The sequence below is a fragment of the Palaemon carinicauda genome, chromosome 11 (genome assembly GCF_036898095.1).
Source record: "Palaemon carinicauda isolate YSFRI2023 chromosome 11, ASM3689809v2, whole genome shotgun sequence".
In the NCBI taxonomy this organism is placed as follows: Eukaryota; Metazoa; Arthropoda; class Malacostraca; order Decapoda; family Palaemonidae; genus Palaemon; species Palaemon carinicauda.
Window position 1 is genome coordinate 52,710,557 of NC_090735.1, and position 26,912 is coordinate 52,737,468.

Genomic DNA, 26,912 nt, shown 5'->3' on the forward strand with positions numbered 1-26,912 from the left:
TCAAGCCAGTCGAATTCCGACAAGACCATGCACTCATCACACCGATCTCCTAATTGGCAGGTTTTACCCCGGCAATTAGAACACACGGTATGTGGGTCGAGAGAGGCCTTGGGAAGACGTTTGTTACAATCCCTAGCATTACATTTGCGAAATTTAGGTCCAGGGATAGGAGAAGGGTCAGCCATATTGAACAGTCAAATAAAATCCAAAACAAATCCAAAGTCATCAACAATAAACACTAGCCAAAAAAGGGTTCAAGAGTTTTAATTGAAGAGAAAAACACCCGTCACAGCGAAAGCTCAAAACAACCAAAATGAAGTACTTCACCAAAAAATGACGAAAACTCCAGGTCAACAGCGAGCGGAATCAACTTGTCGATAAGACCGACAGAGAAGAACTGGAGCTGTTTACAAGTATATGCGGTATCTGGCCGATAGTCGGTGCTGGTGGGCACACCCGCAACCTTCATGGCGATCACTCGCGAGTTTTTGTGTTTCTGTCGAGCCGTCCGAGACGTCAGCTATTATATATTATATATTCACCGGCTAAGTTTAATATTTAAAAATACAAATTATCTACGAATTTATCCTTTGTTCCGTAACTGGAATACAAACCTACGCTATTTATTAGGGGCGACTCACCCATTAGGAGGGTGGACGTTCCTGCCAAAATGGCTTTTTGCTTTACCAGGGGGCTCCTTATTTTGAATAGGTCTGTACCAAAAAAAAAAAAAAAAAAAAAAAAAAAAAAAAAAAAAAAAAAAAAAAAAAAAAAAAAGAGGTCCCTGCACCTCGCTAAACCTTGCTCCGCAAGGTCCGTGGCCTACGCAAGCTGTGTGTTGAGATGTTTAGAAGTGTGACTGTCCACATAAAAGTTAGTCAGAGTCTTTGTAGGAAAAACTGATGTAACCAGGACTTTCCCAATACCAATTCGCCAGGGTATGGGGACGCAACAGTATTAGCTTAATACTAAGAACACAAGGAAGCATGGTTTACCTGCAGTGATTTGAGGTCAGCTTATGCAGAGAACCCAGGATGCTGCTTTCCCCAAGAGAGGGAGAATGAAGAAAAGAATAAGAGCCAGTCAAAATTTTTCATATTACACACTAAAACCGGGTAATGGTGCCCTCAACTTTCTGCTACTTGTCCAATAAGGAGCTTAAGGTATTATACCAGCACCACAGGGCCGATAGAGAACCTATTAAGCTTTCTTTGGGTCACGTCTTACAGGTAGTGGGCTGTGAACGTATTCTGACGTTTCCACACTCCAGCCTGTAGAACCTGCGTCACAGAAAAGTTTCTTTTGAATGCCAGAGACGTAGCTATGCCCCTGACATGGTGGGCTTTGTCGCAACGTGGAGGAGGAGGGTCCAGATTCAGGGCATGGCCTATGACCTTGCGAATCCAGGCAGAGATGGTGTCCCTACTCTTGTTCCTCCCCATGCTGATGAAAAGTGCAGACACACGGGGACGGGCTGCGGCCGTTTTCTTGAAGTACAGCCTCAAACTCCTCACTGGGCAAGTAAGAGATGATCAGGGCTATCAGTTACAGAGCGGAGACTCAAAATCCCGAAGGAGTCAAATCGGGGATCTGCTACTCCCGGCTTCTGAGTCTTGGCTACAAACTAAGGGACGAAGCCGAATGTTACCTCTCCTCATCCCCTTGAATGGGCGATGTCTTATGAGAGACCATGAAGTTCACTAACTCGCTTGGCCTTAGCCAAAGCTAGCAGGAACACCGTCTTCCAAGTGAGGTGGCAATCTATTGCCTGGCGTAATGGTTCATAGGGAGGTCTCTTTAGAGACCTGAGAACTCGAACCACGTTCCATGGGGGAGTCTCACTTCAGACTGAGGACAGGTAAGTTCGTAACTCCATATGAGTAAGGAAAGTTCTAGCAATGAGGATATATCCATTCTGTTAAGTCTAAGGGCTAGGCTTAAGGCTGAGCGATATCCTTTAACCGCCAAGACTGAAAGGCGTACTTCTTCATGCACATACACGAGTAACTCCGCTATTAGTGGAACAGTGGAATAGTGGCATCGAGAGGAGAGATGAGATACCCCTTCCACGACACTAACGATAGAAGACTTTGTACTTTGCCTGGTAGACAGCTGCTGATGATTTCTGCAGATATCCAGACATCCTGCTTGCAACTTGTTGCGAAAATCCTCTCTGAGTGAGAAGATGCTGGATAGTCTCCAGGCATGGCTTTGAGAAGATCTTGGCATGTGGTTGTTTGAGTAGATCGTCTCATGGAGGGAGTTCTCTTGGATACTCCGTCAGGAGTTCAAGAAGGTCCGGAAACCATTCCGCATGATGCCATAGCAGAGCTATGAGAGTTATCAAGAGGTTGACCGATACTTTGGCCTTGTTGAGTACTCTCCTCATCAGACCAAACGGGGGAAAGGCGTAAACGCCGATGTTGTCCCACCGTTGGTGGAATGCATCCTGCCAGAGAGCCTTGGGGTCTGGGACAGGGGAGCAGTACAACGGAAGCCTGAATTTCAGGGCCATTGCGAAGAGATCAACAGTTGGAGAACCCGACAAAGTAAGGACTTTATTGGCTACTAGATCATCCAAAGACCACTTGGTACTAACTATCTGAGATCCTCTGCTCAGATTGTTGGCGAGCACATTCCTCTTGCCTGAAATGAAGCTTGCCGACAGTGGTATCGAGTGAATCTCGGCCCATCTCAGTACCTCTTCTGCTAGACAGGATAGGGGCTGCAAAAAGGTACCTCCTTGATTGTTGATGTGAGCAACTACTGTGGTGCTGTTGCTCGTCACCACCACCACTGAGTGGCCCACCAGGAACTGGTGGAACTGTTGAAGGGCCAGAAAGATGGCCTTCATCTCTAAGAGATTTATGTGGAGGTACTCTTTTGACTCTGACCAGAGGCCTGAGGTTGTGTGCTGCCGCACGTGGGCCCCCAACCATTTTTTTAAGTGTCTGAGAACACCATCAAATCTGGGGGTAGGAAAAGAAGATCAACTCTCTTTCGTAGGTTCTCGTCTTCTGACACCCACCATTCAAGGTCCGTCTGTTCCGCTGATCCCATGGGGATCAATATGTCCAGGGAGTCAAAAGCCTGATTCCACCAGGAATTGAGTCGCCACTGGAGAGATCGAAGCCTGAGGCGACCGTTAGGAAATAGACAGGCCAGGGATGAAAGGTGTCCGAGAAGACGTAGCCACGTCTGGGCTGGAAGTTCTTCCCGTCTGAGAAAACGTCTTGCGACCTTTCTCAACCGAATTATCATGTCGTCTGATGGGAAGGCTTTGTGGAGATTGGTGTCTACTATCATGCCTAGGTATACCAGTCTCTGCGTAAGAAGCATGGCAAACTTATCAAAGTTTACCATGATCCCCAGATCTTGTCAAAGCCTCAGAAGTCTGTCTCGGTGTTGAAGAAGGGTTAACACCAAGTCCGCTAGGATTAGCCAGTCATCTAGATAACGGAGGAGACGGATGCCAATCCTGAGTGCCCAAGATGATACTAGGGTGAACTCACTGGTGAAGACTTGAGCTGCTGTGGAAAAACCGAAGCACAGCACCTTGCACTGGTATTTCCTGTTGTCTAGGCTGAATCTTAAGTACTTCCTTGAAGACGGATGGATTGGGATCTGGAAGTACGTGTCCTTTAGGCCCATTGTGCACATTTAGTCCCGTGGTCTTACTGTTTGTCTGACTGTGTATGCTGTCTCCATGCTCAACAGTTTGCTTGACAAACTTGTTCAGAGCTGAGAGGTCAATGACGGGTCTCCAGCCTCCAGACGCCTTTTTCACAAGAAAGAGTCGACTGAAGAAGCCTGGGGACTTGTCGAGGACCTCTTGGAGAGGGCCCTTCTTCAACAGGGTCTAGACTTCTGCCCGGAGGGCTAGTTCGTTTGCTGATCTCATCACAAAGGAGTCTACTGACACTGGATTCCTGATCAGGGGAGGGGAGATGTTGGGAATGGGACGTGATACCCTGAACGAATTATGGAGATTGTCCAGGGCTCCGCACCAAGTTGCTTCCACCTTTCCCAGCAACTTTGTAGGCATCCCCCTCCACTGGTGGACAAGCGGGGCGAATGCCTTTCCTAGCTTTTGCGGCCTCGGTCGCTCCCTCTAGGAAATTTTCCTTCTCTGGAGGACTTGGTGCCTTTCCCTTCTTTGGTCACAAAAGGCTTTTAAAAACCACTGTCTTTGCTGCTCTCTTGTTCGTCACGATCTTCGTTGGCTGGGACTGCTGAGGAGCTGGTGGTTTATAGGGCTTGGATGTCAAACACCTATGGAGGAGGGAGTCCTGGTGGGACTTCCTCCATCTCTCGTCAACATGTCCAACGTCCTTTTGCTCAAACAGAAAGGATCCCTCTAAAGAGGAGTTCCTGAGCCTAGCGATCTTGGTATTCAGGACCTGCTGATGGAATCTCTCTGACACTGCATCTTGACTTTTCAGAATGTTGTTCGCTCATAAGTTCGAGACTTGATGGCCGAGAAACTCGATGGTGCGAGTGCCTGAAAGAAGGAAAGCTTCCATCGCTTTACTGGTGCGTTCCTTAGAGAAATCCTCGGTTCAAACTAGGATTCCCAGGGTCCCCAACCACAGATCAAGCCACGAAGTAGCCTGCATGGCATACTTCGTGACCTTCTCCTGCTTGAGGATCTCAGATGCTGAGAACGAGACCTAATGGCTAGAGAGCCTTTCTAGAGAGACTCCCTTGGCGATCTCTTCCAGAGAGTGATGGAGACAAAGAGCTGGATGAGGCTCGTCCAAAATCTCAAAATATCTCCTCTGTGGGAGGCGAGGAGGTGGAAGAAGCTTGGCGGTAGAGCCGGAACGTTGGGAGAAGGAGAGCTCGGAGGGCTGTTGGGCGATCTTAGCCCGGGCACCCTTTAGCCCTTGAGACTAGGGCAAGGTTGTACTGGTCTAGAGGGCTTCTGAGTGCCAAGAAAACGGTCTATGACTGTGTCTTTGCCCTCTCGTGGGGGGATCTTTGGGTTGGTAAACCTGTTTAGTACACTAATAAGAATCAGAACTTAACAGGAAGCATGTTCTGACTCTTAAAGGCATAACAGGAGTTAGTTTAACCTTAGGGGATGTAACTGCATCTGACACTCCTTTTTTCCTCTTCAGGGGAGAAGCTAAGGTTCCTCGCAATAGATCTGCTGTTGTCGTTGGATGGGAGGTCACTGAAGAGCGAGATGACATGGCAGGCCGGAAGGCTTGCACTACTGTTCTAACCATGGAAATGAACCCAGGCTGCTTGCTGACTGATACACTGTCAGAAAGATCCCCTGAAGGGAAAGGGACCAAAGGTTCCCTGTGAGGAGTCTCTAATGATGTTTGCGGTGGTGGGTCTACCTTTAAAGATCGAATCTTTGGGATCCTGAACCCTTTTATGGAGCCTCCTTTCCCTTTCCCCAATGGCCGCGCTGTAATGCGTTTGAGGGGAGGGGAATGGGGTGACGGTGACCTGTTACAATCTCTATTGTGAAGTTCCTTATGCTTATGGTGTTTTGAAGCCAGGAGAACCTGCTCTGAGGTTTGGCACAAGTGCGCAGGAGAGCACTGGCGCGCTGGTGAGGGCTGGCGAAACAGAGAGCGCTTGCGCGCAGTAAGGCGCTGGTGCGCTGGCGAGTTGGAGCGCGCTAGCACAAAGGAGAGTGCTGGTGCATAGGAGAGTGCTGGCGCTTAGGAGAAAGCTGGTGTGCAGGAGAGCGCTTGCAAGTTGGAGAGCACTGACATGCAGGAGAAGGTCGCTGCTCGTGAGTGCTGCCGTGTAGGAGAGCACAGCTGCGCAGGGGAACGCTGACGAGTTGGAGAGCGCTGTTGCACTGACGAGCAAAAGTGCTCTGGCGAGGTGCCAACCGCTGGTCCTCGAAATGGCAAGAATGCGCTGGAGAGTGCTGGCGATCATGAGAAGGCTGGGGCATTTGAAGGTGCTGACGAGCAGGCGAGTGCTAATGCACCGAAGGGTGCTGATGTGCTGGATAGCAATGACACTCTGGTGAGCGTTGAAGTGCTGGAGGGCGCTGATGTGATGCTGGTGAAGGTGCACTGAAGGGCGCTGGCGAGCTGGAGAGCATTGGTGTTCAGCTAAACACTTTGGAGGTGCAATATGAGCAGGCAGATGATGAACAGGACACAGGAAGGGTGAAAGCAGGTCAGCAGGTTGGTATGAAGGCAGGTCAGCAGGTTGGTAGGAAGGATGGTCTGGAACTGGGATGTGCCCTTTAAAAGAGCGAACATCCTCCGAATAGGGATTGCAAACGATCCACAGAAGAGTCCACGGCCGAAGTCTGAGGACTAGCGGCTGCGTCATCAGAAGGTCCAGGAACAGAAGGTCCAGGAACGGAAGGTCGAGGGCCTGAAGACGACTGAAGCGGAGGCTCCTCTGCGGGAGACGGCTGCGAAGATGAGCCTGAAAAGCCGAAGAGACACCTTTTCACCGATGGTGAAGGGCCACCTCTAAGGTGAAGCGGAGGGCGAGCTCTGCGTCGAAGACGCCCTCTCAGGGCCGGGGATCAGCAAGCTGACTTCTAGAAGCAGCAGTACACCACAGAGGAGTCTCTATAAGTGAACTCCCCAAGGAGAAGAAACACTCGCAGGAGAGACAGAAGAAAGACTAAGTTCCCCTCGAAGGAAGAACCGGAATGGGGGAACAGATTGGCAGCAACAGCTGGAGAATCTGAAGGTGTAGGGGCGTCTGCAGCAGCCACAGAAGACATCTCAGACACTACAACGTCGATGCACGACAGAGGATCTAACTCCGAAGTTGACGATAGCTGCGTACTAGCACCACGAATGAAGAAGCACAGCAAGGAGTCCTTGGAGGGCGGACCTGGAAGCCCCAAGGATGACCACACCAGAAAAAAAGAAGACAGAGATAAGGCCTCACCCGGGAGGAGAGGTGGGGTCGTTTTACTAGGGGAAGCAACACCATCTATTGAAGACCGGGGTTGGCGATAAATTAAAGGATCAACGCTACTACTCAACGGTCTCCCGGAAGAAACCGAATGAGCAGGAGCTTCGGAGGACGGTCGGAAACCGGAAGAAGAGGTCTTGGGTTTTTCCCCTTTCAAAGAAACCTTTGAAAGAGAAATATCCCGCTTTGACTTCTTCTTCTGCTGTCGCCCAAACCTTTCCCACTGGGAGGCAGACCACTCCCGACGCTCACTACACCTGTTGTTACTATTGCACCGTTGACCTCTGTAGAGGGGACAAAGGGTGTGGCGATCGGTGTCCACAGCTGATATGAAGGTTCTGCAGGGCCGACCTTCAAGTCCAGGGCAAGTACGCATGGTCGCAGAAGTCAACACACACACACTAATCAGAGAGAAAGCACAAACAAAAGTAATTAATGGCAGTCCAAAAATAGGCGAAGGATGAAGAACGGCAATGACCGTACACCATCCGAGCTAAAAGCAAAGTGAGCTAAATCACCGGTGTGTGAGCCAGAGCGGTAGCAAACTACCCCTTACCCCCCCTAACTTGTGGAATGGGTAGTTAATCCTCGCTAAAATTTTAATGGCTCATCCTCTCAGCTTCGCTAAAAGAAATAGCCCCTAATAAATAACGTAGGTTTGTATTCCAGTAACGGAACAAATAGCATTTTGATACTGCACAGGACTTCTTGGGGGAAGATGAGGGTGGGACCAGTATGTGTAAAAAGCTCAAGGTTTGTATACAATAGTTACGAAAAATAAACATTATTTCCAAAAATGACAAATATGGAAGTAATTTGTATTTTTCCTAACATACAAACCTTTAGCTATTTAATATGGATGGGATTATCCTTTCGGCAAAGCTGAAACTAGCCATAAGACGTTTTAGCGAGGTGGAACTACCCTACTGCTAACTAGGCGGTAGGAGGGGTAGTCGAGGTAATCAGCCCTCTCACACACACCTGTGGATTCTGATCACTTTTGATTGCAGGCAGGACAATTTGATTAAATAGCTAAAGGTTTGTACGTTAGGAAAGATACAAATTACTTCCAGATTTGTTATTTTTCCTTCACTAACAAACCTTACACTATTTAATATGGATGACTCACCCATTAGGAGGGCGGAAGTCCTGACTAACTGGTTGGTCTTTGACCATTAGTTTTCTCGTATGCTCTGCATGTAAGAGAGAAACCTGGCACCTCACTAAACTAGACGTGCAAAGCATGGTTAGCGGGTTGATCAATTTTAGTCAATGATTGATGCTAGCAGTGCGACTAGTCTATGAAACACCTTTTCAGAAGCGTACGAATCTAAGAAGTAACCAAGGATGGTATCCAATCCCACCCCGCTAAGGGGTATGGGGACGCTATAAGTATATTAACCTAAACTAGGTTACACTAGGGAAATGGTTATACTTGCAGACAGTGGAGCTCAGCCTTCCAGAGTATAACTGGAGCTGTTGTATCATAGAGTGGGGTGGAGGAAGATGAAAGAACGAGAGAGCCAGTCATTCTTTATCATTCATCCCAAGCTTATCCTTGGTTAACTCTGCCCTCAACATCTACTACTTGTCCATCAAGGAGATCGAGGTGTTGTAAACCATTTATTTTGTAGCCAAAACAGGGGTAATGGTGAATGTCTGCATGCTACTGTGGGTCACTTCTTGCAGGAAAGTGGGGATGTGAATTCAGAATCGCTTTCATCCTTGCCAGTGGCATGGCCTGCATCAAAAAGTAACTGTTTGTGAAAGTTACGGGCGAATTCCACCCTAAATCGTAATGAGCTCTGGGTCACCTCTATAAGGAGGAGAAGGAGAAGGATTCAATGACTGGTATATAACTCTGTGGGTCCCAGTCACGAACAATTTCCTGATTGGCCTCCTTTGACCCTCCTAGTGTTGGGGAAGCGTGCCGAACCTTTGGGGTGAGCTATTGTATCTTTCTCGAGGTATAACTTCAATTTAATCACTAGCATAATAGTCATTGATCACGATACGGAAGAATCCAGTCCAGAGTGCTTGAATCTGAGGTTCAAGCTGTCTGGAAAAAAGATGGATGTTACTTGGTTCTTCACCGTGAGTGAGAGACATTAAGGGCGACCCATAGGGTGTACCTTTTCTCTTGGTCGATGGTAACACCAGGAGAGACCTGTCCTCTGGATCAGGTGAATTTCTGATGTGTAGGGATCCTGGGTCATTAAGGGGCACCCCTGGGACCAAAGAGAGCAACCCATGCCCCATAGAGGGACTTTATTACCCGACTACGGGTAGGTAGGCTCAAACTCTGAAGAGTGATGATTGAAGACAAGGAAGAAAGGCATATTCTTCCAGTCAGGAGATGTTCGAGGAACGAGCAATGGACTCCCGTCCCCTAAGTCTAGGAGCGGCCTTCCTCTCGATTGCAATTTTGAGGGTTTATTACCAGAATTACACCCACGAGAAAAGAGAGAAGCCTTACACGACCCTCACCCCGCAGCATCTAGTCGTAAAGGAAGTCCTCAATGGGTTCTCCGATGTTGTAGACTCATCACTGGACGTGATAGGTCTGTTAGGCAAGATGAGTCTGGTGTGCTAGCCGAGTTTCTTAATGAGTTAAGACTGCCGAAGAGACCTGCTCGGTGGTGGTGTGAAGTAATTTTCCCTAAAATAAAAAGGGAGCCTAATAGGTGAACGCAGTTTTTCTTCCTCAGGAAGAAGATCAATGCCTGTCATTGTTATCCATGCTGCTTCCCATAGGAAGGCCTCTGAACAGAGGGCAAAGGAGAAAGTATCCCGTAGAAGGGGTTGATTGATCAAATTTCAAAACCCATTGACAGGATCACCCTAAGGGGAGACCATTTAGGAGCAGGAAGTGTTTCCAGTGAACGGGAAAACAGATGAATCACTGCCGTCACTCTAGTAAAATCTTCTCGAGAAAAATAGATGCCTTTCTAGGACATTAAGAGATGGTACTACTCGGGCTCGGACCATAGTCCTGAGGACAGGTGGTACCGTATGTGTTCCCCCCTTTTCTTTGATGCTTCCATGGGAAACGTCAAATCTGGGAAAACCAAGGAAATTGACTCCCTGGATGAGATTCTCAACCTCCTTATCAGGACAGCCTCTTGCTTGAATCTCGTAGAGAACCAAAGGAAAGGAAGATCCATGGTGGCGAAGGACCTGGGATCTGGCTGTTCCTAAAGAGGTTGGATTCGACGGAGACCGATGCAGTCTTGTTGAAACTGTGGGAGTTTCTGCTGGCTGATGACCATGTCTATGGATACTCGTATTCGCTATGACAGTCGGGTCTCTCTTGAGATTACTCCAATCCTCAGATTGTGGTTAACTCGAGGAGATGTCTCGGAGGACCTCAAGACTCTTAGGTTCAGCCAGTCGTCCGAAGTCTTCAGAAACGAGGCTGATCCTGAGGGGGAAGGTTGACCTTAGGGTAAAAACCCCGAAAAGGGGACTAGGAGTATCAGTCCTAGTGGTCAATCTTGTACAGGAAGCCAGGGGCTAACTGTTTGTATGATCGCAAGCCTTCCCCTTGCATGACAGGGATAGATGATTAAATTCATTCCCAGATGAGAGGCTAAAAGTGGAGACTTCTGAAAGAAGTGACCGTAGAAGCTCAGCAGTATCTTGATGAACTGTATCTTCTTACGAGACCAAATGTTCAGATTGTGAAGATAAAGATTGACCGCTACCCAACTCATAAAGGAGGATGGAAGAGACAAATGAGTATCTCTTGTGGCTTGGATGAGGACTCTGTCCTTGGCAAAAAACATGACCCAAGCATTTTGAGCTGTAGGAGGGTTTTTTCCATTACTGAAAAAACCTCACTCAGTGTGAGAAAGGAAGATATCCTTTCGAACAACTGCGGCCAAAGGGAGGGCTCCGGTTACAGAAGAGCCATTGACCGAGTTCACAAAAAGACTAAGTATCGTGAAGCGTTGGGCAAGTGTTTCTCCAGGAAAGGATTTTGTGAATAGAGGTTGAAGGTGCTCACACGAAGGTCCGAGGGTGTATAGGCCGACGGAGACCGTGAGAACACAAGATGCCAACAACCTCTGTTGTTCTAGAAGGTTACCCATCCCAGGGTTGACCAGAATTCTAGAAATTAACTAAGTTACCTCAGATGTTGCGTTAGACTGCACTGAATTAAATTCTCTAAGAACGACAGAATGAGGGGGGTGGTGACCCCATGAGGTAGTGCCTCCTAATGCAGGGGGGGGGGGGGGAAATATTCAAAGAATTTGCGTACACAACCACGTCCGAGATCCAATTTGCTGCAGGAGACTGCATAACTAGCACAGTTGCTATCCATGCAAAGATAATCCTATACTATAGGTGAAACAAGGGAGGATTTAGCAGCTGAAGCAGCAACCTGGTCCTTGAGGCACATGGCCCATAAACTATTCTGTAGTAGGAACGAAGTGTAGGTGAAGAACGTACGTTCATGGGGGTTGAACGACCATGAACATGCCGAATTCATTAAAGAAACCTGGCTACATGAATGCGGGTTCTTCGAAGTTCGCAGAAGATGAAAATTTCAAAAACCAAAGAAACCCTGTTTGTGAGAAACGAACTAAATCCAAAAGGTGAGGGGTATTAATCGCTAAGATTAGCGCTCGCGCATTACCCCAGTCATTGTTGGGGTTGTGCTGGGTTAGGTTCCCAGAACAAAATCTGCATTGAACTTCTTCAACTCTACAGGGGAGGGCTACCAAAGAAGTATAAGCCTAACACAGGAGTGAAAAAATTACCCATGTCCTCTAGATGGGAGTACTCTCTAAAGAGAGACTCTCGGGACCAGCTCCTTCAGCTCTACGTGGGAGGGCTACCGAAATAGCTTAAGACCAAGAGAGGTGAGAAGACGATCTATGCCGTCTAGATTAGAGTACTCTCCGAAGAGAGACTCTTGGGAAGCCCATGCGTCAGTGAAGTACCGGTAAGGGTCTCCGACAGAAGGGATCTTTCCGGAAGTGTCTTTACCTGGGAAGGCAAAGTATCCAAGGTTAACCATTAGATGCTGGAATTAGTTGCTGGTTCCTACAGCAACCTTGAGGAGAGCTGACTAGTGACGATCCTGAGCAGGCTTAATGATGATCATGAGCTGGTAAACAGCTAATGGTGAGCCTGCGAGCGACAAGCAAGTGAACATCAAGTTGACGAACGGTGAGCTGTCGGGTAAATAGATGGCGAACAACGAGTTGTCGAACGTCCATGGCGAACGGCGCAATCTTTAAGAAGCTGGAGATCTTTTAGCCGTTGAATCGGTGCTTGGCAAGCTGACGACCAGGGAGGCGGCGATCGGCGAGCTGACAATCGGCAAGTTGGCAACTGGTTAGCTGGCGATCGGAGAGTGGCAAATAGGAGAGTTATCTAAAGGTCTAGCTGTGAGCTGGAGATTGGTGAGCTGTAGGTAGGTTTAAAGGCTTCAAGAACATTTGAGATACTTCCTCAGTGGCCTCACAAGCAATAGTAACAGCTGATATGGGTTATCAGTTACAGAACGGAGACACTCAATCAGGAACGGCCCAAATCTAGGATCTGCTACAGCCAGATTTGGAGTCTTAGCTACAAACCCCAGGACAAAGCCAAGTGTCACTTGCCTCTATCCCCTCAAATGGGCAATATCGCAGTACAGACCATGTAGCTCACTGACCTTTGCAAGTCTGGCTTCTGATTGAGAGCATGTGTGCTCAAAACTTTGTATGAGGAGAGACAATTCCGTCTAAGAAATGCTAACGCCATTTAGTCTCAAGGTCGAGTGGTAGACTTTCACTGCCAAGACTGAGCAGAGATTTTCCTCCAAGAGGTACAGTAAGAATTCTGCTATCACTGGGATAGTGGCACTGAGAGGAGCAATATCCCTTCCCGACACCAACCACAAAAGACAGACCACTTCGCTTGGTAGATGGCAGAAGACAACTCCCTGGGGTAACCTGTCATTCCCCTCGCAACTGGTTGTGAAATGCCTCGCTCTATGAAGAGTTGCTGGATAACCTCCAGGCAGGAAGCTGTAGCGAAGCTACTGCTTTGTGTAAGACCTTTACATGTGATTTCATGAGTGAATCCGGGAGTGGAACTAGCTCCATCGGTGACTCCGTGAGCAAGGTAGGGTCTAGGAGCTATTGCATTTGCTGGCACCGCGGAGCTATCAGGATCATTAACCAATCTGTCGATGCCCTTCTAGAAAAAGACTCAACAGAAAGAAGTACTTTCAATACTTAGATGAAAGATCCGGAGATGTTGGGGAGGAACTGTCTGGAATGAAGGAGGAGTCTACTCGAGGGCAGACTACCTATGTCTGGTTACGGGAAGGTAAGAGGGTCATGAATAACCTGACTCCCTCCCAAGGAATACAACCATCGAATTAGGAAGATATCTAATGATTTATTAGAATGAGGTTCCAAATTGTATGATGGTACGTAGTCCTTACTATCCCTCATGGGTGTGCATCCGGCCATGGGAGTAACACATACAACTAGCGAAGTGAACTGCCTTTGTTGGCGGCAGTAACAGCTTGTTTGCCTGCATGCAGTTGTGTGTCTCTGACTCTGGATAAGTGCTCAAAAACGGGCCTGAGCATCATAAACATGTTTCTATGTATGAGCACCCTCACGGAGCTCATGAAGTTACTTGCAGGAATAAAGTGTGTGTGATTAGGCGCAACATTATGGGCTCAAAGGAATTGATCGTTGACGATTCGTAGCACTGTGAACATGTTTGTGAGCATGCGTAAAACCCAAAAAAAGTACATACAACTAGCAAAGCAATCAGACCTTCGTCAGTAGTAGGTGTTTGCCCACCCACCTTGTGTGTGGGACAAGCGTCCCTGTAAGCGAATACTTGCTTGCTATCATTCATAAACCTAAGCACAATATGACTCTATCACTTTGGGAATAGAGGTTAAGGAAACTAAAATTGAAGGGTTGTCTCACTAGACTGTTGTACCCTGAGGGCGAGAAGGGGTGAGGAGAGATTGCAACTGGTCAGAGGCCGACACCAGGCGAGTGTTCCAATGAGCTCTCTATTACATAAGGAAGAGAAGCCAGAGATGGTAGCCCCAAAAGATTGTGTCTTATGAGACTCATTGCTTTCTGAACAACAGTGGAATGTGGCGGCTGCAAACAGTCAGAAAGCATTCCTATCTGCAGCAATAACCTTGCAGGATTATGCCTACCCAGACTAACTGTGCTCCCAAAACTCGTTACGCCCCGGAGCACAATGGTGGCAAGCGGCAGCTGCAAGCAGTCGGTAGGCATTCCTATTTACGGCAATAACTCCTGAGGGTTTTGTCTTGGGCAAGCGCACATGCGTAACTGCAGTAACTCGTACCTGCCCTTTATCATGGGGGCATTATCGAGCATCTGTAGTTGCGTAGAATTCATCAGAGGAATGTTTGCCTGAGCTTTGCCTGAGCACCTAGCTACGCTTAGTGATGGGTGGTCTCTCTCTTATGAAAAAAAATAGTCCCACATGCATGAGTTTATCTGCCCAAGTACGCAGAGAACACAAACACTAGCCAAGTTCCCAGAGGAGGTTGGCAAGGAAAGTCTTGCGAACTCATAGCTTGTTGAGGCGAGCACTGGCGAGCACAACAGAGAAGCTGAAGCTTTGTGCACTGGCGTGTAGGAACCCACCAACTCACTATGAGCACTATGGTGAGCAATCTGGGTTGCATGCATACCTTCGTCAGGCAGAGGAGGTCTCCCAACCACATCGCTAGCACTCAGTGGATGAGTACGCAACACTGTGCATGACTTCTCTGCGAGACTGAGTCTGCTAACATAAGTTAATACGTCATGAAGCTTGGTACTTATGAATTCCTATCAGAGGAGGTATTTGCTAACAAAGAGAAGAATAAGGCTGGGATGAACTAGCCTGCAAGACTTGCAGATGGGAGAGGTAGCGACCACAAGTGGCCAACAGACAGCAATGACCCAGGAAGGGAAATTACTCGAGACACTTTGTGCCCTGAGGATACAATGGGAGAGGCAGAGACCGTACACATCATCATCTTGTACCCCGAGGGTACAACAATGAAGGGTGGGAGCTGCGAGCAGCAACCTAACCCCATCATTGTCTAGCTCCAAGACGCTATGCTCTGAAGAGCAATAGCAAGGCATCGATGAATTGAGCACACGCTTGTGAAAGGCCACTGTGGGGGGGGGGGACAACTCTGATGAGGGGCACCTTTCCCATGAACGAGATAATTATCCAACACTGCCAGGAGGGGCAAAGAGTCTTCTCAAGAATGGGATGGCTGCCATACAATTACAGTTGGCGAAGGGAGTCCTTCCTGGGCATGCTAAGGCTGACCAACACCTGGAGGCGAACCTCCAAGCAGCACACACTGCTTACCATCAATGAGCTTAAGCTCTAGAATCTAGAGTCTAGATGTAGGTCTGGGTTCACTAAAAAAGGGATTCCCAGACTGGAAACTTCGAGGGGAACTAGTCTGCAACTGCTCTCATTCCTACGCCGGAACAACAGGAACAAAGGCGAGTAGAAGCAGAATGTGTTGAAACAAAGGGCACAAGAACTCTATTGGTGCATTACCTCTAGTCTTGAAGGGGACAACCATGGTCAAGCTCCGCTGAGGTTGAGAGCGCTCCTGGTTTGTCTCTAACTGTATTACTCTCAAAAGTCATTCCATAGATGAGGAGACCCGAACTCCTCCCCCCCAAAGAAGGTAGAACTGGCAACGAAAGAGGGTCCCCTGGTGGAGGATGATGCCGCTTCGCTAGAAGCGACGGTGTACACACCTAAGGTAAGTCCAGGGCCAGATGAACATTTTTCTACTTATTCATCCTCTACGGAGTCAAATTCAGTTTATTACAGGTTAACGGGGAGAGAGACGGAATGTCTATTCACTCACGAGCCAATATAACGTGGAGTATTGTTACTAGTGCGAGTGTGAACGAGGTGGCAAGTACCACCTGCTAACTAGCGGTGGATAGTTACACCTCACTTAAAAATCTTAAGGCTGGTTTCAACTGTCACAGAAATATATCTCCAATGTAAATAGCGAAAAGGTTTGTATATATTATAGTGTATAGAATATGAAGGGGATGCAAGAAATACCTTACATAGTCACCAATAAAATGAAGAGTAGTGTACTGTTGTATTTACAAGTTATAACTTAAATATCTAAGGATTAAATAAGTACGATCATATTCTGAGTTAATTGTTGTGCTTGGGAAGGTGATGATGTCTGATTGCACATGCAAGCTTGGCAGTGCTTTCTACTGTATATATGCAATCATTACCTACTGTAGTTTTCCACTAACACTGCCTAAATTCTCTTGCCTTCTTACATGGGATGTTATGTGACTCCTCCCAAATTTCACTACTAGATCATTCAGTTTAACATTGGCTGTCTATTTTGTAAAAACTCCTTTTGCCAAGTATATTCATTTGAAAGATTTTGCTTGCAGCTACCTACATCAAATAGGAAAAAATCCCTTTAAATGACAAATGGGACCCTGCATAAGCAAACAAATATTTACAATCTAAGATTTTTTAACAGGAAGACATTTGTGTTCTGCTCTGAGGAGCTGATCAGTGCCAGAATGTAATTTCAGTAATAGATAATCTCACAATTGCACTATGATTAGAAAGTTAAAAAAGGTGAGACAGCAAGATGAATAAAAACAAGAACAGACGTAGGCCTAAATAGAATGTTGAAAAGTGGGAGCTCCTATGGGGGTGTAAGTAATGCCTACATTGCAATGAGAAAGGAAAATGACAGCACTAACCATACAAAGGGGATTGGGTTAAGTGGGGGGATGCTCAAAGCTTTCTTTTAGACGGGTCTCTGGATTCAAGTTCTTGTCTGGTTAAGACCCAATACTAAGGTAAGATAAGGTAAGGTTAGGACACATCCCAACATTTTACACTTTGGACCCACAGGCTCTTTAGGTTAAGATAGGCGAGATTACATTAGGACCAGGTACCCAGTATTATGTAACATGGTTTAAGTAAGATTTGGATGAATGTGTATTGTGCTATAGATAAATTGTACACAAAAACATTATTGCAGTTGCTAATCTTTAAATGCAATTTAAATTATTTCAACAAATGCAACTTTCTGTTTTCACCATCCCATAAAACACTGTTTTGGGTTAAGCTTAACTACATACAGTATACTATATGGTAATAGGGAAACAAAAAGGTTTTATCACCCACAATGAATGACTACAGTAAAACAAAAATAAGCACTCTGAAAAACATACAGTTGACGTATTTGGGAATGAAAGCATGTTAATAGAATCAAAACTGAACAGGAACTTAATTTCTTACTAACACAGAATTTGCAATAAGAAATGGTAGAGTGCTGGCCATTTTTTAGGGTTTCGTCAAGAATTTATGGTAAGTGAATTTTAAGTCAAGTAACTAAACTATGAACAGTACAGCTGTATCACACACTGTTATCATTTAGGAAGGTGGTGATGTAGTATCGTGCAATAGTCATCAAGCACTTTTTGGGCTCTTTCCTGTTTCACCTCTGACGTAATTATCACATTATAATTTCAATAAAATAAAATTACTGAAATTTAAAAGCTGAAGTACTCGGATATTTCCCAAGTCCGGTCAACTTTTAAATCCTCCTCCTAAAGTAACTGGGTGGCTGCCGTGTGAATCATTAGTATTAGAGGGGTGCTTAATCAATTTAGGTAATTTATAATAATTATAACACCACTTACTGAACTGCTACAAGGAACAATTATTTACAAAATATTTAAAATAAGGGGAACTACATGGTCTTATTAAGGTTTACCAAGGGCTTAGTATTTTGGCATAGTACAGTAGGTCACGAGTAACGACCTAGGGTACTATGCCAAAATACTAAACTTATTTAGTATTTTGCGTCAATAGACGTAAGAGATGATGATGATGACAGTAGGTTGTACTGTATTAGGAAAAGTGGGTCGAGGTCACGTGTGTACGTGTGTGTGTGTGTGTGCGTGAAGCCTACCCCACGAAGTGAGGCGGACACAGTCCTCTAAATTATGTTAGTTGGGTTAGGTTAGGTTACAGCATATAAATGACTGGTAATCCTATACAATAGTTCTGCCAGCAAGTTATCAAATTTAAGTACTTTCACTAAAAAGATTGAAGTCCAAGATTTCGTTTGATATATAAATCTAAGGGGAGCTAGGTCTAGATGTGGTTTAAAAATAAAAATTAAATTTGACCCACCTGAAAAAACTAAGTCCCTCGACTTCATAACTCTCTCAAATTCCTCTTCTCTACATAGCAAGATGTCAGCTAAACGTCATAGTTTTTAACCAATGATAATTATCCACATTTTACTTGGGACTAGCATTTTAACAAAATGTGACTTGAATACCCAATCAGGTCACAGTTTTACTAGGAAACTGACACTTTTCACACAATTTCCACTGTTAATTTTTCAGTCTCTTGAGAGCCATGGAGGCATGTGAACCTTCAACTTCTGGGGCAATTTCTCATTTAACATCTACTTTGACCTCAATTTCAGTGGATACTCTCCCAAGTTCTTGTTTCAATTGTTATCTAAATTATAAAGATTTTGTTTAGGATTATTGTGGTAACATCGAAAGAATAATATACTACTAAGATCACAGTGTTATCAAAAGTGAAAAAAGGTGTATTTTTTATGCATCCATTTTCAAGGGAACTTGGTTTGAAAAGTCTCATTTAGATATAGAATCTAATTTGTTACTTGTATGCAATTAAATTGGTGTTAATTTAGTTTTAAATTTGTTAAAAATTAATTCAAAATTTCTCACAAAACTAAAAATGATTGGTGCTCATTCACTCGTGAGGTTATTGTGCACTGGGTATTGAGTCGGAAAGGTGCAGCTCACCTTAAACCTCCAACCTAACTAAATACACAATGGGATTTAGGCTATTTTATATCTAATAGGGTTGTGTAAGGGAGGGGTAGCAGAAGGGGAAGGGGGACGAAGCAACCCCCGCTAGGTAAGGATACGGCTACTAGGTTAGGTTAGGTGATTTGTTTAGCTTAGATGGTGACCTTGTTTATTGCTAATTCTACATGTGCCATTATTTGCATGTTAAAACGCATTCTTCAATTCATTCCCCACCCAGAAACCTCAGTTTCCCACTGGGGGTCCCCCAAGATTGGAAAGGTTAACAATTAGGGTAAAAATACTGTTCCTCCTCTTCAAAAAAAAAAAAAAAAAAAAAAAAAAAAAAAAAAAAAAAAAAAAAAAAGTCAGCTTTAGATAAAGAACCAAGTAATTCACCAGGAAAAAAAATATCAAAATTATTAGTGGCGGAGCTATTGAATAGAATTACCAAATGACCTGGTATATATTACCACTAACACTATCAGGATATAGAATTAAACAAGTAGTCATAATTAGAGAGTAGGATAATGGATAACATTGGTTACATACCTCCAAACAATAAGGTAAAGACACAGTGCCCTAGGAGGCGGCACAGGGGAAGTCACCCAGTAAGTAAAGACACATGCTAGGTTAGGCTAGTTGGGGAACCTTTAGCAAGCTCGTACTCCTGCATCTAAAATTACAAATGGCAGCCACATTCTAATACTAAGGGAAAGTGGAAAATTAAAGAAAAATCTATTATGAGGAAGTTGATCACTTGCATCTAAAGTTACTTATATGTGAGAGATTTGCCAAGAAATGTCAAGAGGATGTGAATACATTTAATTTCATGTCAGTTCCATGTTGTTTAGTGAGGAAATCAGGCTAGTTTTTTGTTATAATTCTATATTTTTTTTTTCAATTTCATCTTGTTTCCCACGAGGCGAATTATTTAAAATTATGAAAAATTAATGGAGGAAAACAATAGCTTTGAATAATTTGGCAGTATATGGAGAGAGTGGTCTGGTAAACAAATACCAAAGTAAGACATGAAACATGTTGAAGGAACGCAACAACGGCACTTGGGTATTGCCTGTAGTGCATCTCGTGAGGTGCAGTGATGGCATTGCGCACCAACGGGAAGAGATAAGAGAGGGCATTAACCGCCTCGTTCGTTGCGTAGAGGTAGGAGTGCCACATACAGAGTTGGCAAAGATCAAGGCTACTTGTAGGCTACCAGCGATTCACGCTAAAAACTGGACTTGTATAGCATATACATATTTCAATGACTAAATGAGGAATTGTAAATAAATAATCTGAACTACAGTGATTTGATTTCGCTTCAAACACGGAAACGCGATATTCCAGGTTCAAATACACATTGACAGCAATGAAAAAAAAAAAAAAACGAGGCTGTCTAGCTCTATTATGGCATTTTTTTACCACATTTTTTTCTATTGAGACCAAATGACGGTTGATCCAACTCGTGTCCAATTTTTCTATTCAAATGGCATATTAGCCCTATACGTAAACACACTTACCTAATATCATATTTTTCACTTTGGCCTGATTACAACAAAAAGATGGGTAACCACAGCCACTATGGCAACAGCGTCAAGGAATCCGCAGTCACAGTCCCTCCGCACTCCGCAGTCTGGCTCAGTGTTGCCACATTTATTTCTGCGAAAGATGAGGATCTGCTGAAATTTTTTTGTAGATATCTGTAGGCGCTAAAAAGATTATCTGGAAACCATATGTTGTCAAGATTAATATGGAATTTGAAATACATAATATGATAAACATAAATAATTTAAAGGTTTAATAAAAAGAAAAAATGAAAGCTGCTTTTTACTGTATTTCTATGTCATTTAAGATTAGCCAAATATTCCCTTTTCTATAAAAAAAAAACAAATGTATAGGTATATGTAATTACGGCCCTCAGCAGCTGTGTCCGAAGAAGGAAGTTCAAGAAATTTCCGAGTGACTATCTACCAAAATTGATGATTGATGGAAAACGAAACCTGGCATTGTATAATGATTAGGCTATATCGCATTTTGAAGTGGAAAACATAAGCTTTTCACCGGATACATTCAAAATACAGGTAAAACAAATTTTGCACTTTTATTATCCTAAGTAGCCGCAACTAAATTGGCAAAATGGCGATACACTCTATACCAGACTTAAATGCACTGTAGTATTTCTTATATCTTATAGAAATGAAACTATAACAAAGAGATTGGTTCACCAAACTTTCACTGGGCTCCACAAAGCACTAGGAGAGTTGGAAGACCCAAGCCTAGATGGTTGAGGACTATGAAGGTTGAAGTCGGAGATGATGAATGGAGAAGTATTGAATGAATAGCTCAAGATAGAGACAACTGGCTTATAATCTAACCGAGGCCCTTGCGTCTAAATGCGTAGGAGATGGTGATTTCTTATATTACTAATCACAATGTAAATTTCATGAAAATGTCCTCTATAACACAACTGTACTCACTTTCTACCCCAATCTCGTAAAGACATTTTACAGATGTAATGAAACCTCAGTCTATAAGCAGTGTTGCTAACTGTGTTAGCCATAAATGAGCTCGATTGAGGACTGAGATGCGCTAGAAATATGATAGGAGGAGTTTTCTCCTTGTATAAGGATTTTGGTGATTATATACTTCGCATGGAAGATGAACTATTATCAACAAAGTCAAGGGTAACAATGCAATTATTGCGAATGTTGGATACGAGTTTGTTATACGAATGATACGGCTGACATACAGTGCAATTACGTAGGCCTTCACTTATTGCCTTGTATAAGAATTGAAGAATTCCCACAAAGGATCAAACTTTATTAACTCCGAACATGAGGAATATACTCTATTATGAAAACTAATTTGTAATGAAAAATAAACAGTGATATTTTCAGTAAAACTACTTTAAATATTACAAAACTAGTAGCACGAAATCATAGTGTCGAGTAACAACTATGGTTTCAGAAATTTCATGGAGAGAGAGAGAGAGAGAGAGAGAGAGAGAGAGAGAGAGAGAGAGAGAGAGAGAGAGAGAGATGCAATAGAAAATGCACCAAACCAAATAAATTTGCGCTAAGAATTGGGCTATGAGCAAAATACAAAATATATGCGGTTTGTGAAGCCAATTCACTAGAAAGAGTGCTTTTCATGCAAAGTTGGCAACATTGCCTATAGGCATACCCAAAGACAGTATAGGAAGACAGGAGAGCCTACTTATGAAAAAGAAAGAAAAAAAAAACCGCAGCGCCATCTATTGCCGACGTGCCCTATTAATTAGCTAAAAATAACTCTACAGGGTTTTGGTATTTGGTATTTCGGAAAGTTCATATTCAATAATTGGTCCAATATTATCCGTCTAATGATTTTCCATAGATCTATATTAAATAATATTGATCATTAGAATACCTACATTTTTTTCCTTGCTTATTTATCTTGTTGATTGTTCATTTACAAAACGAAAGTTAAGCTTAGGCTGTGCATTTCATGTATATATAATATTGCTAACATAACTTACATAATATGTGAAAGATATGCATCCGAAATAGGATATGTGCCTATTATGGTAGAAGAAAAGTGGTGGATGGTCTTATATTGTCTTAGGCTTATTGGGTCACATTTACCTCATACAATATAGAGATGATTGTCAGAAAAAAAGATTCTTTTATTTTTTTCGACATTTAATGGAATTTTTATTTCTAAAGGTACGAGTTTCCACTTGCATTAGCAAAATAAAGGCATCTCGAAATGGCCTTAGCATAGGCCCCATTTTGATGTATAATCTCGGACTTTGATAAAATACTCATTCTGCAAGTTATAATCGTATACACATTTAATATATAACTTTACGTTAAATTTGCATCGATAAATGCGAGGAAAATGCACCATTAAATGATAGTTTACTGTTGAAGGGTAATATATTCAACATATGTGTCTTGTTTTACATATGGCGACGGACTGCTGCAATTGTTTTGAAGACTTGAGTTAGTGATACCAGATTGTTAGGTCCCAAATTCCCCTGAGAAGGATAGAAATACAACATAATCATGAGCTTAAATAAAAAAAAAAAAACCATGGCAACGTTTTATTCAATGCCAAATTTTGTTTTATTCATAGTGTAGCATATATCTGTATCATGCCTGATAAAAAAACATCCATCATAGTTTGAACAGAACGCTGGTGAAATTTGTTCATCTGGCAACACTGACTTAAGTAAGTAAGCAGCAGACGACAAGCGCAGCGTCACCTGTTGCGGATGCGCCCTACTCAAACGGCCAAATGCTCACAGAAATCCAAGAGACGTTCATGTCTTCCTTTTACTGTCCTTGGCGTACTAGAGAGAACCACCGCGCCAAAATTTTATGCACCTCTAGTTTTAACAAAATTGTACAGTGAAGACAGTTTGTACCGCAAGTTGTAAATGTGTAGACGTTTGGGATGACTCCCCTTAAATGTGACTCTCATATTCACTTGAAACTAGTTTGAATTCTAAGTGTTGCCGATTACCAGAATCGTTCAATTGAAGATACCTCCGTAGTATTGCTCATGTTTATTTTCTAATTTTACTATTATTTAAATTTTAATTATTTTCTATATATATACTTACCGTGAACCTATGTTTAGGAGACACCTTTGAGTGCCTGCTCCCCGACCAGAGTTTTACCTTCAACAGGACGATACCCTCCCAACCCCCTTCTCAGGTCGACATCAACCATTCCACACTGGTTCAAGAAAACACGTTCTTATCAGTAGGGTCTACCGCGGGGAAGGATTGGGGCCAATTAAACTATTGGTCTGTGGTATGTAAGGAAAAATACAATTTTCTTAGAAATTGTCATTTGTTCCGACACGAATCCTTGCCATGGACCAGTGTAAAGGAGCCTCAGTATTAGGAGGCGGGGAATAGACCCCTGTAGGAGAGGTATGAGGCCCGCGGAGAGGGGTAAGGCCTGTCAGGGAAAAGTGTAACAAATAAATGTAAATAAAAATAGGGTAGTCAGAGAACACTCACCGAGATATTTTCTTCTTTCCCAAAGCAGTCCATGGCAGGTAGAAGGGATAGGATAGGGATTTGAGACGTTCTACCCCTCGATGTTCCATATGGATTGTGTCGTGTGTGGGCCGCCCTTAGATCCTCTGTTAGGCGACCATGACGGGACCGAGCTTGAACCCCTTTTGAGACCTGAAGGAACAATCCTTAAGGTAGTGGGCCGTGAAGGTCAACTGCCTCGTCCATACGCCTGCTCTCAGCGCCTGGCCAACTGCCATGTTCCTTTCGAAGGCCAGCGAGGTGCCGATGCCCCTGATGTCACGAGGCTTGGCAGACCTTTGGGAGGGTTCACCCTTTGCCAAGTACGCCCTGCGGATCGTCTACCAGAGCCAGAAGAAGATTGTGTTCTTAGAGACCACCCTCTTCACTATCTCTGTAGTCATGAACAGGGTGGAGGGTGGAGGTCCTTGAGAGATATTTCCACACCGTCCTCATCGGGCACAACAGCAGGTCCTCTGGGTCATTTGTCCTGGGGATGGCGGGGATGGAAAACTCATTGAACTGAGGGTCAGCTACTGCTGTGTTCTGTCTTTGCCATGAAGAAGGGGATGAGTTTGAAAACCAGCTCCTTCCACCCATGTGAGTCGGAGACATCCGCTGAAAGCCTATAGAGTTAGCTTACTCTTTTGGACGTGGCCGGGGCGAGAAGGAACACCTTCTTCAGGGCGAGCGCCCTGTCCGTAATTTGCCGCAGAGGTTCAAATGGAGGCTTCTTCAGGGTGACAAGGACCTTGATGATGTCACATGTGGGTGCCTTGAGAGCACTAGGGGGGGGGGCATGCCTGCTCAAACCCCTTTATCAGCATTGAGAGCCACTTGGACACTTGAAGGAACCTAAGTTCAACCCCTTGAGGAAGAAGATCTGACCCAGGGTCACCTGGAATCCCTTCACTGCCAGAACTGACATACCCTGATCAAGGCGTAGATGGACCAGGAAGTTTGCGATAACTAGGATTGAAGTATTGAGGGGCTTTATGCCTTCCTTTGTGCATCATTTGCCGAAAGCCGCCCATTTTGCCTGATATATGGCTTTCGAGGATTGTCTGAAGTTACCCGTCATCTGAGTGGCTGCCCCTCTGGAGTACCCATCCCTTCTTTGCAAAGACTTAATAGTCTCCATGCATGAAGGGAGAGGTTTGGGAGGCTTTTGTGGAACCTCCGAAAGTGCGGTTGTCTTAGCAAATCTTGTCCCAGCGGTAGGGGCCATGAAGATTCCACAGCTAAGGACTTCAAATCTGAGAACTCCTCCTTTTCGGGCCACCACGCAGCCATCAATGTCATCCTTGCTTGTCTTGTCCCTCGAAGATGGTTTATGGTCTGCCGTAGGAGACCGAGTGGGGGAAAGGCGTACACATCGAGGCCGTACCACAGGTGTTGGAACGCGTCCTTCAGACCTGCTGCTGGGTCCGGCACTGGAGAGCAAAAGAGTGGCAGCATTGCGTTCAGCCTCATCACGAAGAGGTCCATACAGGGGTGGGCCCCACTTTCCTATCACTGTCTTTGCCACTTCCGGATGTAAGGACCACTCTGCGACCACTTCTGCTGAGCCCGTCTGCGATGACATTCCTCTTCTCCAGAATATATCTAGCCGTCGGGAAGATGGCATTGCCCTCGGCCCATGACAGGATCTCCACCGACAAGTCGTGAATCAAACGGGAGTGCAGACCGCCCTTTTTCTTGATGTAGGCGACGACGGTGACATTGTCGCTCATCAGGGTTACTCTGCATTGCCAGAAGTTCGAGCTCGTTTAAGTGGAGGGTCTTCTCCTTTCAGAGACCAATGACCTGCAACCGTTCGGTCCTGCGGATGAGCTCCCCACCCCTCCTTGTATGCGAACATGAACAGAAGGACCTCCTCCTCCGGAGGGTCCAGTAATGAGACCCCTGCTAGTGTGTTCCTTGGGTCTCTCCTACCCGAGGGATGGGGAGAGACAGACGAATCATACGTTTGACAATACTGCTCAGCGTGACAGGAAAGAAATATATATATATATATATATATATATATATATATATATATATATGTATATATATATATATATATATATATATATATATATATATATATATATATATATATATATATATATATATATATATATATATATATATATATATATATATATATATATATATATATATGTACAGGGTGTCCCAAAATGCATACACTCTTTGGATTGCTACTTGTTCAATTTATTGATATTAACGTGGAAAACAGATTCACAGGAGAGAAACAATGCAAATTTAAAGATTCTGAGAGTTCACAGTGGAAAAGTAAGGATACATGGGTCAATTTGAGAATGTTCAAAAAAAAAAATATCAGCTCACATAAAGTGTTCAAACTGGTTGTCGTTCTGCTCAATACACTTTTGTATCTTGAAAATGTGGAACTACAAACTGTTAGTAGCATTTCTCACGGTATCTGAGCACATTCTTCTTTGATTGGCTCTAAGTTCGTCAATTGTTTTAGGTTTTGTGCTGCGCACGCTTCAAAATGCGATTGACGCTCTATTTTGGGATACCTGCTTCACGTGACAGTTGACGAACAAATTTTCATGGGAAATTCTGAACATTAGCAATAACATCTTGCTCTTTAGTTGGGCTTGTCGATGTTCTTTTTCGTCTTGAATGTCTTTTTCTCATGCACTTAATGGTCCCATGATTCTCAAAGTTATCTACGATTCCTGAAATGGTGACGCGTGTTGGGGCATCTCTGTGGAACTCACTCGTAAATCATCTTTGCACTTCAGCTTTATTTTCACATTTCCAGAATGTTTTCGGAACAAATTTGTTTTGCTCAAACGTAATCCCAGTATCCGCCATTCTTACTCCAAAATCAAATCTGAAATAGCCAAAAAAGTTTATTAGCTATTCAAAGTCAAAGAGTGTATACATTATTTTGGAACACTGTATGTGTGCATATATATATATATATATATATATATATATATATATATGTGTGTGTGTGTATATATATATATATATATATTTGTATATATATATATATATATATATATATATATATATATATATATATATATGTATGTATATGTATATATATACATACAGTATATATATATGTATAT

At 44.0% G+C, this 26,912-nt stretch overlaps 1 long non-coding RNA gene across 1 annotated transcript in view; it reads right to left on the reverse strand.

Annotated features, from left to right (window-relative positions):
• LOC137649689 (uncharacterized) overlaps positions 1-20,414 on the reverse strand; it is a 71,283-nt gene extending 50,869 nt beyond the window's left edge. Inside the window, exon 1 of the long non-coding RNA XR_011045824.1 lies at positions 20,297-20,414. This is a non-coding gene — a long non-coding RNA (uncharacterized lncRNA). The remainder of the gene's footprint in view (positions 1-20,296) is intronic.
• Positions 20,415-26,912: the final 6,498 nt, after the last annotated feature.